This window comes from Lepisosteus platostomus, chromosome 6 (assembly GCF_059453375.1).
Source record: "Lepisosteus platostomus isolate fLepPlt1 chromosome 6, fLepPlt1.hap1, whole genome shotgun sequence".
NCBI classification, from domain to species: Eukaryota; Metazoa; Chordata; class Actinopteri; order Semionotiformes; family Lepisosteidae; genus Lepisosteus; species Lepisosteus platostomus.
Window position 1 is genome coordinate 13,622,423 of NC_142616.1, and position 13,052 is coordinate 13,635,474.

Sequence of the window (13,052 nt, forward strand, 5' to 3'; positions counted from 1 at the left end):
CAGTGTCTGTATCTCTGTGTTCAGTGTGTGTCTGTAATTAACAGTGTCTGTATCTCTGTGTTCAGTGTGCGTCTGTGATTAACAGTGTGTGTATCTCTGTGTTCAGTTTGTGTCTGTGATTAACAGTGTCTGTATCTCTGTGTTCAGTGTGTGTCTGTAATTAACAGTGTCTGTATCTCTGTGTTCAGTGTGCGTCTGTGATTAACAGTGTCTGTATCTCTGTGTTCAGTGTGTGTCTGTAATTAACAGTGTGTGTATCTCTGTGTTCAGTGTGTGTCTGTGATTAACAGTGTATGTATCTCTGTGTTCAGTATGTGTCTGTGATTAACAGTGTGTGTATCTCTGGGTTCAGTGTTTGTCTGTGATTAACAGTGTATTTATCTCTGTGTTCAGTATGTGTCTGTGATTAACAGTGTGTGTATCTCTGTGTTCAGTGTGTGTCTGTGATTAACAGTGTATGTATCTCTGTGTTCAGTATGTGTCTGTGATTAACAGTGTGTGTATCTCTGTGTTCAGTGTGTGTCTGTGATTAACAGTGTATGTATCTCTGTGTTCAGTATGTGTCTGTGATTAACAGTGTGTGTATCTCTGGGTTCAGTGTTTGTCTGTGATTAACAGTGTATGTATCTCTGTGTTCAGTATGTGTCTGTGATTAACAGTGTGTGTATCTCTGTGTTCAGTGTGTGTCTGTGATTAACAGTGTATGTATCTCTGTGTTCAGTATGTGTCCGTGATTAACAGTGTGTGTATCTCTGTGTTCAGTGTGTGTGATTAACAGTGTATGTATCTCTGTGTTCAGTATGTGTCTGTGATTAACAGTGTGTGTATCTCTGTGTTCAGTGTGTGTCTGTGATTAACAGTGTGTGTATCTCTGTGTTCAGTGTGTGTCTGTGATTAACAGTGTGTGTATCTCTGTGTTCAGTGTGTGTCTGTGATTAACAGTGTGTGTATCTCTGTGTTCAGTGTGTGTGATTAACAGTGTCTGTATCTCTGTGTTCAGTGTGTGTCTGTAATTAACAGTGTGTGTATCTCTGTGTTCAGTGTGTGTCTGTTATTAACAGTGTGTGTATCTCTGTGTTCAGTGTGTCTGTGATTAACAGTGTGTGTATCTCTGTGTTCAGTGTGTGATTAACAGTGTGTGTATCTCTGTGTTCAGTGTGTGTCTGTGATTAACAGTGTGTGTCTCTGTGTTTCAGAGTGGCAGTGGCTGTGCAGTGCTGCAGGTAGGTCTGTCTCCTGGTGAAATCTTACCCTGTGCTGAGGTCTCTGCTCACTCCTTCATGAGGGTCTACAGGCTGAACCTGGCAGATCCACTGACCTTGGATTTGGGAATACGTGTGGAAAATCAGGATCACAGTGGTGCAGTGGAGAGCCATGCTGCCTCACAGTGCTGGAGCCCTGGGTTCAACTGCTGGGGTGCTGTCTGTGTGGAGTCTGCATGTTCTCCCTGTGTCCACATGGGTTTCCTCCAGGGGCTCCAGTTTCCTCCCACAGTCCAAGATGTGCTGGTGTGTCAATTGGCTTTTGGGACAGAACTGGCCCTGGTGTCAGTGTGTGTGTCTGTGTGTTTAGATAATGAATGGTGACACAAAATTCTAGGTGAAGATACAATCACAGACACCCCCCACACACAGGTCTTTAACTTAAATGGTTATTTATTGCCCATAATTTTGTCTTAACGAGACTTATATAATCTAACTGATAGAGAGAACAAGACCTGAATATTGTGAACAAACCAGCAGTAGTAGGAGGCCGGTCCAGTGAAACTCCTCACATCCTGAACTGACCGGGGTCAGGAGTTTACTGTGGCTCCTCTTCAGGGGCTGTGGAGACCCTTCTGGCTCAGAAGCTCCAAGGAAACCAGTCTCTTGCTGTAGGAGACTCATTTCTTCAGTAAGTCTAGAGACCTGTAGTCTGTACAGACCAGCAGTGAAGCGTCCTTCTGCAGGGGGAGATCAGGGCCTGTCAGAGGGCTCGATCTCCCCTGCTGCAGTCAGACCCCGGACTGCTTCCTCTGCCTCGGCTCTCTTGTGGATGGCCAGGCGGGGGGAGGGATGCAGATGGGTCTTGCTTCACCAGTGTCGATGGTGCGCTGAGCTTCATTTGTACGAGTGCAGTCTTCCTCTCTTCCAGCAAACACATCTGCAAACTCTCGTTGCAGAGTCCTTGGTTGTCCCTGCTCTGCCTCACTCAGTCCCTCTTTGCTGCGCTGAGAAAGCTCCTCCACCATTTTGTCTGATTTTGTTGTGGTCTTGAAGGCCGAGCCCCTGTCCTCAGTTTCAGGACGCTGCTCCCTCGCACCGTGGGTCAGTGTCTCCTGGCTCAGGGGGAGTCTCTGGGGTCCCTGCTGTATCTCCATGGTAACTCTCAGCTGCTCTGGAGCTGTTGCACTGGTACCCAGGAGGAGGTGTGGCCCCTCGCTGCTATTAGCTTGAGGGCCACTCGGCATTTCCTGCTGGCACTGCTCTCGAGACGCACGGTTCTGCACAGAGGAGTTCAGTACCAGTGACTCCATCCTCTCACCTGGCCATCCAGGGAAAGCTCTCTTCACTGGTCTGCAGCAGAACTGCCAGGTTCTCTCCTTCTGTAGTCTGTCTGAGCCAGGCGCTGCCTGTAGGAGTTATACTGTACCTGACCATCGTGATCTTCAGCATGAACACACACCTGCAGACTCACACAGCTGAGCCTTGAAGAGCAGGGTCACCAACACATGGCTCAACAAATACAAACAGTGAAAACAGTGAGATCTGGAGGTAAACTAATTATTAGTCCAGCAAACTGATGTCGAAACGAGTAAGGAAAGTTATTGAGGTGAAATCATTCTGTGCAGTAATATCCACAGATGTCCTTCCATCAGCTCTTACAGCCATTCCTGCAGACTGCCTTCATCTAGAACTGACACAAATCATCACTTTTAAAAAGATGGAGATTACAGTATTTTTATTTCTTTAACCTTTACATTTGACTACATAACTTTAATATCTGTTCCCCCAATTTCTGAATATCCCTGCTTTCCCTTAAGAAATACAACTGTAGAGTCTCATCACAACAAATAAATAACAAATCTGTTCAAATCACACCCAGATGTGACAAAACACATTCAAGACTCACAATATTTAAATATTTTCTTATTTTCAGTTCTCTTCACTCCCTGGGATAAAGAAAATACACTGTCGCATACAGTATATAATATGCTTTACATACAGCTACTTATGTGCAATTAAATTAATTTTTAGTAAATTACCCTTATTAATAAGCACGTTAACTAAGTTCTTTATCAATAAATGTGGTTTCACTGGAAAGCAGTTTTAGTTAAACATTACAATACTTTTCCAAGCGACGGACACATGACTTCCTGCCGTAGTGCCGGTGTTGTTTCCCCTCTATTCTCCTGTGATCCAGAGCTCCGCCTGTCCCACACTGAGCTGTCTCCCCATGTGAAGAGGCGCTGGGAGTCAGTCCTGTACTCCAGTCACCTCTAGAGGGCAGCAGCTCTCACTCTGGGCTCGTTGCAGTGGAGAGCAGCTTCAGCTCGGAGCTGCGGACTGATTTCAGCGGCCAAGTTCGTTGCTCTTGGTCTGAAGTTGGCGCGCTAGTTTAACACGGAGCTGTGTGCTGACCAGGGGCTGAGCTCCAGTTAGTGCGCTGTGTCACTTCGTTACAACTGACCCACAGTGTCTGTTTTTCAGGTTTCCATACGTATTACACTGATTTGTGTGTAACGAACAAGAAAAAAAGACGCACACAAGCTTTGTCTGTTCTATTTCGGGTTCCCCTGTCTTGTGTAAAGACAACTTCAGCCTTAATTCAGGTGACAGAGTTCAATACACTGACAGACAGCTCTTAACACACAAACAACAGATCCTTTTTATTACTGTCCTCAGCAGCGCAGGAGGATACAAGCTTGCAGTTACTGCCTGTGTGACTCAGGGCCCTGTTATTGTTAATGAAGTGGCAGCAATTTCAGCTTCTAAGAAATGTTTCTTAATGAGACTTAAACAATCTAACTGATAGAGAGGAACCAGAATACCGATGAAAAGACAGTTTGATCATTTTTCTTCTTGTGAAATAATGTATCCATCAGTATAAAGATGCCCTCAGCTGTGTGATCTGCACACAGTGGATCATCAGGTCTCCTTCAGATTTAAAGACACTTTCTCCCACAGGAGCCAGACTCTCGCAGTGTGAGAGCTCTGCACACGCTCACAGCTCATCTCAGCCGGGCTGGGCCTGTATTTTCATCTGAGAGAGGAGTGAGATACAGATCATTTCATCCTGTCTGTCTGCTCTCTGATCCACAGCTGATGTGACTCTGGACCCCAATACAGCTCATCCCAAACTCATCCTGTCTGAGGATGGGAAACAAGTGAGACATGGAGACACACGACAGGATCTCCCTGACAATCCAGAGAGATTTGATCGTTGTGTTTATCTCCTGGGAAAGGATGGGATCACCTCAGGGAGACACTACTGGGAGGTGGAGGTGGGGGAGAAGACTAAGTGGACATTGGGAGTCGCCAGAGAGTCCATCAACAGGAAGGGGAGCATCACACTGAGCCCTGAGGATGGTTACTGGACTGTGTGTCTGAGGAATGGGAATGAGTACGAGGCTCTTAATGACCCCCCTGTCCTCCTCCCCCTTGGCCAGAAGCCCCAGAAGGTGGGGGTGTATGTGGACTATGAAGGGGGACAGGTCTCCTTTTACAATGTGGACAACAGGTCTCATATCTACAACTTCACTGCCTCCTTCACTGAGAAACTCTTTCCATTCTTCAGCCCTGGTCTTCATAAGGGAGGTGCGAACTCAGCCCCACTGATCATCTGTCCTGTCAGTCACACAGGCTGAATCAACACATTGTCTGATTCTCTCTCCTGGAATGTAAATCATTTAGTCTTTTTCATTTGAAATTGTTCTTCTGTTTCTTCGGTGTTGTTTTCTCCACCCACTGCTGGGCATGTCCACATCTGCTCTCAACGCTACTCTTTCAGTCACCAGAAACAACATCACCTGTGGGAGGGGCTCTCTTGGAAAATGAAATTATTACTGGCTTGTGTCAAACTGTTCTACTTTCTACTTTCAGTCCATGTCATTGCTCTATTCTATTTGCTCTGCATTAATCATGTTTTTCAGTAAATCAGTAAAATTGAGTCACAGGTGTTTTCTTTATCTCTCACCTGTAAATTCTCCAGATTCATGGCTGACCAGCTGGGTCACCATCAGACACAGACTAACACGTCAGCTGAATGCCAGTCGCTTTCTACATGATGGACATTGCTGCTTCACTGTCATGGCCTGGACTCAGATAGAACTATTTCTGTATTAAATAAACTCTGTTGTTCTGAACATTTGACATTTGGTCTTCATCTTCATCTTCATCATGATTTAATGTCAGCAGCCATATCACCCTGAAACTCACCCTGTCAGCCTCCTGAAGCTCAGCAGGTGTGAGCCTGGTCAGTACCTAGAGGGGAGACTCCTGGGAAAGCTAAGGCTGCTGCTGGAAGAGGTGTTAGTGCGGCCAGTAGGGGGCGCTCACCCTGCGGTCTGTGTGGGTCCTAATGGCCCAGTACAGTGATGGGGACACTAGACTGTAAACAGGCGCCGTCCTTTGGATGAGACATAAAACCGACTCTCTGTGGTCATTAAAAATCCCAGGGTGTTTCTCAAAAAGAGTAGGGGTGTTACCCTGGTGTCCTGGCCAAATTTCCCCCCTGTCCTTTACCAATCATGGCCTCCTGATAACCCCCCTCTCTGAACTGGCGTCATCACTCTGCTCTCCTCCCCACTGAGAGCTGGTGTGTGTGAGCAGACTGGAGCATCATCACACTGGGGGGGCTGCACACTGGTGGTGGTGGAGGGGTGGAGTGTCCAGAAATGTGCTGTATAACTCTAAGGAATTATGATGATGATGGGCTGTCCAGTCCTGGTCCTGGAGAACTGGTCAGTGTGTCTGCAGCAGGGCTGTCCAGTCCTGGTCCTGGAGGGGTCAGTCAGTGTGTCTGCAGCAGGGCTGTCCAGTCCTGGTCCTGGAGAACTGGTCAGTGTGTCTGCAGCAGGGCTGTCCAGTCCTGGTCCTGGAGGGGCTGGTCAGTGTGTCTGCAGCAGGGCTGTCCAGTCCTGGTCCTGGAGAACTGGTCAGTGTGTCTGCAGCAGGGCTGTCCAGTCCTGGTCCTGGAGAACTGGTCAGTGTGTCTGCAGCAGGGCTGTCCAGTCCTGGTCCTGGAGAACTGGTCAGTGTGTCTGCAGCAGGGCTGTCCAGTCCTCGTCCTGGAGAACTGGTCAGTGTGTCTGCAGCAGGGCTGTCCAGTCCTGGTCCTGGAGAACTGGTCAGTGTGTCTGCAGCAGGGCTGTCCAGTCCTGGTCCTGGAGGGGCTGGTCAGTGTGTCTGCAGCAGGGCTGTCCAGTCCTGGTTCTGGAGAACTGGTCAGTGTGTCTGCAGCAGGGCTGTCCAGTCCCGGTCCTGGAGGGGTCAGTGTGTCTGCAGCAGGGCTGTCCAGTCCTGGTCCTGGAGGGGCTGGTCAGTGTGTCTGCAGCAGGGCTGTCCAGTCCTGGTCCTGGAGAACTGGTCAGTGTGTCTGCAGCAGGGCTGTCCAGTCCTGGTCCTGGAGGGGCTGGTCAGTGTGTCTGCAGCAGGGCTGTCCAGTCCTGGTCCTGGAGAACTGGTCAGTGTGTCTGCAGCAGGGCTGTCCAGTCCTGGTCCTGGAGAACTGGTCAGTGTGTCTGCAGCAGGGCTGTCCAGTCCTGGTCCTGGAGAACTGGTCAGTGTGTCTGCAGCAGGGCTGTCCAGTCCTGGTCCTGGAGAACTGGTCAGTGTGTCTGCAGCAGGGCTGTCCAGTCCTCGTCCTGGAGAACTGGTCAGTGTGTCTGCAGCAGGGCTGTCCAGTCCTGGTCCTGGAGAACTGGTCAGTGTGTCTGCAGCAGGGCTGTCCAGTCCTGGTCCTGGAGGGGCTGGTCAGTGTGTCTGCAGCAGGGCTGTCCAGTCCTGGTTCTGGAGAACTGGTCAGTGTGTCTGCAGCAGGGCTGTCCAGTCCCGGTCCTGGAGGGGTCAGTGTGTCTGCAGCAGGGCTGTCCAGTCCTGGTCCTGGAGGGGCTGGTCAGTGTGTCTGCAGCAGGGCTGTCCAGTCCTGGTCCTGGAGGGGCTGGTCAATGTGTCTGCAGCAGGGCTGTCCAGTCCTGGTCCTGGAGGGGCTGGTCAGTGTGTCTGCAGCAGGGCTGTCCAGTCCTGGTTCTGGAGAACTGGTCAGTGTGTCTGCAGCAGGGCTGTCCAGTCCCGGTCCTGGAGGGGTCAGTGTGTCTGCAGCAGGGCTGTCCAGTCCTCGTCCTGGAGGGGCTGGTCAGTGTGTCTGCTGGTGTTCTGATTGTTCTGACTCAGTTCAGGAAGTAAAGAGCAGCTGCAGGTCATTGTTAACTGAGCTCAGATGACAGACATGTTACATCGATAGGAATGGATGAAGCTGTTCGTCCGGTAAATTCCATCAAGTTCAGAGCAACAAGCACACGAGTTTGAAAGATTATTCCAAACAATTCAGAACAGGATGACTGGAGAGGCAGCCTTTTGCTATTACTAATAAACTTTATTTTATAATACACCTTTAAATGTGGCTTCTCAAAGCACTTTAAATGATTTTAAAAAAGCACATTTAAAGCGCTTTAAACAAAGCACTTTATTTACTACGCAAAATATTAAATATTAAATATAAAGAACCCCTGCTCTAGAATATAGTCGAGAACAGTCAGATCAGTCGCTGTTGGAATAGAGACATGAATTCTTTGTTCTCTGGCACAGAATCATTGAAAATAGTAGTAATTCACGCACACTGGATTAAACAAATATTTACTTTTAAAATTATTTATTTTTTTTATTTTCTCATTTAAATCTGTCTCACTGCAAATCTGGATCATAATAAATAATACTGAGGTATATATGACCCAAGAAACCCAAGATCCCCTAAGAACACAGAACAGCTCTCTCTCTCTCTCTCTCTCTCTCTCTCTCTCTCTCTCTCTCTCTCTCTCTCTCTCTCTCTCTCTCTCTCTCTCTCTCTCTCTCTCTCTCTCTCTCTCTCTCTCTTGCAGGGTTCAGATACTGAGTCCCAACTCCTCTGGACTCCTCTCTCTCTCTCGTGGTCTGACCTTCTCTGTCTTCTGTGAATTTACAAACCTATGTACAAGCATTTCATAAACTTCATATTTCACTCCAAACCTGAATCCACAAGCTGAGGACGTCTAAGAAAAGCTGCAGTAAGTGTCAGCAATGTCTGAAGAGAAGTGCATGTGATGCTGTAAGCTGACTGAATAAGTATTCAGACATGTGAGCTCAATATTTGTATCTTGGGCACCACTGGGCCACTCCAGGCCTCTGTCTTATTATGAAGCCCCTCCAGTGTGCTGCAGGGTGTCCTGACTGCTGGTCAGTACAGATCCCAGGACACTGTCAGTAAGAGTAGGGGTGTCCTGACTGGTCAGTACAGAACCCAGGACGATGTCAGTAAGAGTAGGGCTGTCCTGACTGGTCAGTCCAGATCCCAGGACACTGTCAGTAAGAGTAGGGCTGTCCTGACTGGTCAGTACAGAACCCAGGACACTGTCAGTAAGAGTAGGGGTGTCCTGACTGGTCAGTCCAGATCCCAGGACACTGTCAGTAAGAGTAGGGGTGTCCTGACTGGCTCCTCTCCCCTCGTGCTGAGAGAGCTCCTGTCTGTGTGGATGGGAGACCAGGGGCCTGTGGACTCAGCCTGTGCTCCCTGTCTCTCTCAGCTGTGGGGAGACGATACGCCGCTGCCTCACTCCTGCAGCAGCAGTGCCTCAGCTCAGTCCTGCTTGAACAGCCCCTCTGCTCCCTGCAGCACACTGGGAGCCTTTCATGGGGCCTGAGAAATGAGCCACCACACAGCCATCTGCCCAGAATCGAAGCTGTATCTCCTCAAGCAGCCCTGGATTTCGGACTCCCACAGGCCTGGAAGACAGACCAGCCCTCTAGCAAAAACACTCCTGTTCCTTCCTGCTGGAGCCGAGATGGAGACAGAAACCTTTGCTCTTCCCAGTGGATGAATCAGCCCAGAGGAGCAGGGTATCCTGACAGCTCCTCTCCCTCACTTCAAATCCCTCTTCATCACAGAGCAGAAGACTCACTCGGATCAGATGGGCCTCATTCAGCAGGTTTCCCCATGAGCAGGCAGTAATATTGGCTCATGGTCACACACAGGCCCAACAGGAGCCCCTCTCACTGTCTCACAGGCAGCTGAGCTGAAGTGAACTCATCTTGTCTGTGAGGCTCCTTTCAGGGAGAGAGGAGCTGCCGTCTCACAGTCTGTGGACAAGGAGAGAGGGGCTCCAGGGTGGTATACTGATATGAGTGTTAATATTCTTATTTCCACAGAAATGTCCTTGAACACAGAGCTGTGAGTCACATGACTACAGCACAACTGGCCACAGCCCAGTTTCCCAGAATCCTCTCCTGCACTCCTCTCTGTGTTTCACTGAGAACAGAAAGTGAACATATTCCGTTACTCTCATTAACGGTGTGAAAGGTGAGGTGAACAGATCCTTTTTCAAACCTAGTTATTAAGAGGCCTCAGATACTCAAATATTTCTTTCAGAACAAGAGAGAGAGGAGCTCAGAGCAGCAGGAGCAGGTTGTCCAGTGTGTAAGTATCCTGTCTGTCTCCGAGCAGTTAACAGCACAGTGTGCTGCAGGGTTAGCTGCTGCCCTGTACACTCAGACAGTTAGTCACTAAACAGACGACTTATTGTTGTGAATCATAACCTGATGGTGTAAAATGTTTGAGTTTTCTCCTTTTTTTCAATGTATCGACTCTGACGGCAGACAAACAGATGAATAAATATATTTCCTGTCTTTCCTGAAGGTTTCTCTTTCACTTTGTGTTTCCTGTAGTTGAACAGCATCTCTCTGTGAGCAACTTCCGTGAAAACTAGAAACATAAAAGTTTTCTCCACGATCTGGACTGTAATTATCATCCTGCCAGGAAAGAGACAGGTGGGTGTGAACCTGCTGTGAGTGTTGCTGTCCAGGACGCTGTGTATTTCTGGACCTTGTACTGCAGGTTGAATTCAGGTCAGTAGTAAGTGCTGCTGGACAGAGCAGTGTCACAGTGTTTAACACTGCAGCCTTCCAGCACTGGAGCCCTGAGCCCAGCTCCTGGGCTCTGTCTGTGTGCAGCTTGTACAGTACTTGTCAGGGATGTCTGAAGGGACGAACTGTGGAATGGCATGAGTGTGAATGTTACGTCCCAGTGTGTGTTCTGTGTGTGTTTTTTCTGTTATGTCCACACTGCTGACCCTTGATTGTTCTCCCTTCCCCATTGGCCAACCATCACACCACTGTTTCAGTATGATGTCATCATCAATCAGCCCTCAGCCAATCAGAACACATTTTATTCACTATATAACACGGAGGTTTTCAGCAAAGAGAGGCCTTTTGTTTGACTTTGGTCCTGTTTGATTTTGGTTATTGCTTTGCTTCGCTTCTGGTTATTGCTTCCGCTTCGTTCGTTTGTTGGTTTGTTTTGCTTTGTGTGTGTGTATTTTCGTATAGCTTCGGCTTTGTTGTTTTGTTGGTTTTACGGTAGTATCTTTGTACTTTTGTTTGTTTGTGTGTTCATCCTTGTTTTCCCATTTCCTTGCCCCAGTGTTACATGTTCAACTTTTGTGTTCTTTTGTACCCTGCTCCTGTTTATTACTCTTGTTTTCCCTTATTTGTCTTCCTGGTTCACTTGTGTTTTTGTGTGAACTTTTGTATATAAGGTTAGTTTAGGTTGTTGGGTACACTTACACACTTAGTTGATTTTGTATTTGTACACTAGTTAGTACGGGTGAGTGCCGTTTGTCTTGTAGGGTTTTGGGTAGTCAGTGCAGGTTAGCTAGGGTGTTGAAGACCATGTGTTTCGGGTTTTCTTTTGTAGTCAGGTTAGCTTCCCCTCACTGTCCTAGCCAGCTCCATCTTGTTTGTTTTCTTTTCTTTGGCACCACTCTAGTTCCTTACCCTTGTTATCACACTTCCTAGTCCCTCAACAAAACCCCCCTGCTTCCAAAAGAACTATCCTAAATGTTACACCCCATTACCCCTAGACACTTGGGGTCGTAACAGTGAAGAAGACCCTATGCGTAGCGGCGAGACGGGGGTTAGCCGGGCTCAGCTGTTCAGGAGAAGCCGTATAGAAACCTAGGCCCTCAGGTAGCGGACGTGGGGCGACCTGGTGCCAGGCGGGTCTCAGGACATCCGAACCTCAATGCTGAGCGAAGAGCAGAGCAGAAACAGGAAGTAAACAGGCTACACAACAAGACACACCTGAAAGACAAGAATAATCACAGGGACTGGGAACAGGAGAGCAGCAGAGCGCCCTCTAGGTGTACTGGGCGTGACAGTATTGTTGCCAATGGGGGAACGAAACTGGTGAAGTGAAGATAAGGAACTGGCTGAGAGGCTGAGTCAGCTTGTAAGAGATTCTCCAGAATCTCCCCGAGCGGCTGGGAGAACTACAGGAACATGATTTCTTTGTTCTCTGGAACAGCTGTAGTGAAAAGAATAATAATCCAGGTACACTTGGTTCAACAAATCTTTCTGATCAATGACAATACACACACTACAGCACACACAACAAAACAGAGCTGCTGCCCTGTTTCCTCTTCATGAAGACATGAGCACCTGCTGGACTGGAGCCCTGGCCCTGTGTGAGGAGGACTGAGCTGCGGTGTGTCTGACTGGCAGAGGAGGGAAAGGACAGAGGGAATAAAGAGCTCAGGGAGGGAAAGGCTGGACCTGGAGCTGGACTCTCTCTCCTGCAGCTTCAGCTCTGACACTGCAGGCTCCTTCACTACAATAGAGAGCAGAGCTGCTGTGCTGAGGACTGGGACAGGTCTGGACAGCAGGCAGCCTGTTCCTCTGTGCTGGAGGAGTGTGCTGAGGATTTAGGGACGGGAGGAGCTGTTGAAGAGACACTGTATCTGCTGCTCTTGCAGGAAGTTGTTTGGCGGGAGAATCAACTTTCAGTTTTGTTTCTGATTCAGACTTCAGTTTCCTGAGTGCTGTTCTCCCCAGTTAAAGCTCCCAGTGACTCACCCAGTCAGTCCAGTCTGGGGTTTCCTGTACTGCAGTATTCTGTCCTGTCAGATGGTCCCTGGGTGTCACGATTGTAATCCCTCCCCATGAAGGGCGCTCTGGCTCTTTACATTTTAGTTGATTCTGTGCTCCTGCTCCCTGTTCCAGCCCACCTCAAAAGCCAGACGCTCCCTGTGTTCCGGGCTCTGCACTGGATCACGGACACCCGGAGGCCCGCCTGTCTCCGTGTCGCCCTCCGTCCGCGGCTCGAGGGCAGAGGCCTCCTATCGGCTCCTGAACCAGCCGAGTCCGGGACCTGGAGCCCTTTTTATCTCTGTCATGTTGTCATTTGGATTTCCTGGTTTTTGGGTGATCGGACGTCGCCCTGGTTTTCCCTACGGACTCCCTCTGGATTGTCGCATGGAGCACGCCCCCTGAGCACCTGAGCACCTTCGTCACGCCCCCCGAGCACCTGAGCACCTTCGTCACGCCCCCCGAGCACCTGAGCACCTTCGTCACGCCCCCCGAGCACCTGAGCACCTTCGTCACGCCCCCCGAGCACCTGAGCACCATCGTCACGCCCCCCGAGCACCTGAGCACCTTCGTCACGCCCCCCGAGCACCTGAGCACCATCGTCACGCCCCCCGAGCACCTGAGCACCTTCGTATCGCCCCCCGAGCACCTGAGCACCTCCGTCACGCCCCCCGAGCACCTGAGCACCTTCGTCACGCCCCCCAGTTCGTCTACCAGCCCAGTTCCTCTTCTCCTCCCCGTGTCTGTTCACTCCCCTCCAGATTCTGCAAAGGGTCCTGAAAAACACATCATAACACTGGGGGCTCAGGGGATTCAGGCTGGCCCAGATGGGAGAGAGAGGAAGTTTTCTTTCTTCTACTGTGTTGTTTTGTGTGTGACTGGAGTTACTCACCTGTATTACTTTTTGCTGTTTGTGTTGTATCTTCTCCTCTGATCGTCTCTGTTTCTGCTTCTCTGTGC

General features: G+C 49.3%; 1 long non-coding RNA gene and 1 pseudogene across 2 annotated transcripts; both read left to right on the forward strand.

The window, feature by feature from the left end:
* The first annotated feature begins 1,280 nt into the window (after nucleotides 1–1,280).
* LOC148660448 (zinc-binding protein A33 pseudogene) lies at nucleotides 1,281–5,344 on the forward strand (annotated as a pseudogene).
* Nucleotides 5,345–9,520: 4,176 nt separating this feature from the next.
* On the forward strand, nucleotides 9,521–13,052 carry LOC148660449 (uncharacterized). Of its 2 annotated transcripts, none has more exons than XR_015939781.1 (3): nucleotides 9,521–9,648; nucleotides 9,897–9,998; nucleotides 12,228–13,052. It is a non-coding gene; the product is annotated as an uncharacterized LOC148660449 (long non-coding RNA). The 2 variants fall into 2 exon arrangements; XR_015939780.1 differs by lacking the exon at nucleotides 12,228–13,052 and adding an exon at nucleotides 11,114–12,219 and having other exon boundaries at nucleotides 9,897–10,243.